Consider the following 2,512-nt stretch of genomic DNA (forward strand, 5'->3'; position numbering starts at 1 on the left):
AGTTTCCATTTCTGGATCAGAACAAAAGATTCCCCTTCAGAAGTGGTCATAAAATCAGAGAGGCTTAGACTTGCTTCTTATGAGACAAAGTGACTATCTATGGCTTTGTGAGAATCTGGTTGTTTCTATGTTAATTGATCAGGATTAATTAGAGAAAATCTTACCATTCTTGGAAAATTGTCAAAGAAACAGAGACAAAGACATGGATCAGATAACTGGTACCTGTCTCTGTTCTTTTGGTCCTCTTACTGGGCCTTTAATGGTCATTCTGATTGGATTAAAGATAGGGCCTTGTATCTTAAGTTATATGCTTAACTATGTAAAACAAGAAATTAATTCATTCAAATGAATGATCCTTAGGACCAACAATACCCCTTTAAAGCAGGATAAGTTCACAATTTGACTCATTCACTAAGACCTGTGGGGAAATGTGACAAGCATGGCAAAGATTCTTTCATTTTATCTCAGGCACAACCATTTTTTATTTAACCTGAAAACTAATACCCCCTTTTCTACCCTGACTGTGAAAAGTGCCATGCGAACCTACCCAGCCCTGTTCTAGAAACACAGGATTGAAACGCCCCAGCTTGTGGTATGTTTTTGGCTTCTGTTTAACTGCTTGCTTCCTTTACTTCTCCCTGCACCTGACATGTAGGATGAGTACTTTTTCTGTGTTCTTTTCTTTTGTTTGTTTGAAAGCTCCCTGGAAAATGCATTCAAGGCTGTGCTATGAGAAGTCTTCCTTAATTGTAATTTTGGTTGTGCTGAGTGGTCTTTGGGTTTCTACAAGATTCATTTTCTTTTTGGACAGGCTTTTACTTTTTTCTACCAGGTAGGCCTCAAACTCACAGAAACCTATTTGTCTCTGCCTCCTGAATGCTGAGTTCTGGCCTTCTTTTTTTTTTATTAGATGTTTTCTTTATTTACATGTCATACAATATCTCCTTTCCCAGATTCCCTTCCAAATAAAAAGAAAAAAATTAAAATAAAAACAAAAATAAACCCCTGTTCCCTCCCCTCTCCCCCTGCTCACTAACCCACCCTCTCCCACTTCCTGGCCCTGGCATTCTCCTACACTGGGGCATAGAACTTTCACAGGACCAAGGGCCTCTCCTCCCACTGATGACCAACTTGGCTATCCTCTGCTACATATGTTGTTGGAGCCATTAGTCCCACCATGTGTACTCCTCGATTGGTAGTTTAGTCCCTGGGAGCTCTGGGGTTACTGGTTAGTTCATATTGTTGTTCCTCCTAAGAGGCTGTAAACCCTTCAACTCCTTGGACCCTTCATTGGGGACCCTGTACTCAGTTCAATGGATGGCTGTGAGTCTCTACTTCTGTATTAGTCAGGTACTGTCAGAGCCTCTCAGGAGACAGCTATATCAGGCTCCTGTCATCCAGCACTTGCTGGCATCCACAATGGTGTCTGGGTTTGATGACTGAATATGGGAAGGATTCCCAGGTGGAGCAGTCTCTGGATTGTACTTCCTTCAGTCTCTGCTCCATAGTTAGTTTCTACAATTCCTTCCATGGGTATTTTGTTCTCCCTTTTAAGAAGGAATGAAGTATCCACAGTTTGGTCTTCCATCTTCTTGAGTTTCTTGTGGTTTGTGGTTTGTACTTTGTGTATTCCGATCCACTTATCAGAGAGATTTCCAGAGTGGTTGTACCAGCTTGCAATCCCTCCAGCAATGAAGGAGTGTTCCTCTCTCTCCACAACCTCTCGAGCATCTGCTGTCCCCTGAGTCTTTTATCCTAGCCAATCTGATTGTTGTGAGGTGGAATCTCAGGGTTGTTTTGATTTGCATTTCCCTGATGACTAAGGATGTTGGACATTTCTTTAGGTGCTTCTCAGCCATTCGGTATTTGTCAGTTGAGAATTCTTTGTTTAGCTCTGTACCGCATTTTTAAATAAAGTTATTTGGTTCTCTGGAGTCTAACTTCTTCAGTTCTTTGTATATATTGGATATTAGCCTAGTGCTGGCCTTCTTAAAGGTGTGTGTGTGTGTGTGTGTGTGTGTGTGTATACATATACCTTCCTGTGCCCCTAGGCAATATCAAGACTATCCTAAAAAACATATGGAACCTAGGACTATTTTAGGTTACAAAGAAAATGAAATTAATGAATTAATGTTACTAATTGAGAATTTAAAAGAGGGCAATTATCCTTGATTACCTGGGTAGACTCTATCTTAACAAGAATTCTTAAACATAAAAGGATACACATACAGCCACACACACACACACACACACACACAGCCACACATACACATATGGTACAGATGATTCACACCCTACTTCCAAGGGGATCTTAACAATAATAGAGAGGAAATAGTGGCTTTACATAGTTTAACCATCTAACTACTGTTGGTCATGGATCTCAATGTTCCATTGGGGTTAGAGTGTCACCAGAACTGCATTATTTTGGGGGACATTCTCTTGGAAAGTATCTGGAGGCTGCTGATATATATATGTATATATATATATATATATATATATATATATATATATA

The sequence above is a fragment of the Mastomys coucha genome, chromosome X (genome assembly GCF_008632895.1).
Source record: "Mastomys coucha isolate ucsf_1 chromosome X, UCSF_Mcou_1, whole genome shotgun sequence".
NCBI classification, from domain to species: domain Eukaryota; kingdom Metazoa; phylum Chordata; class Mammalia; order Rodentia; family Muridae; genus Mastomys; species Mastomys coucha.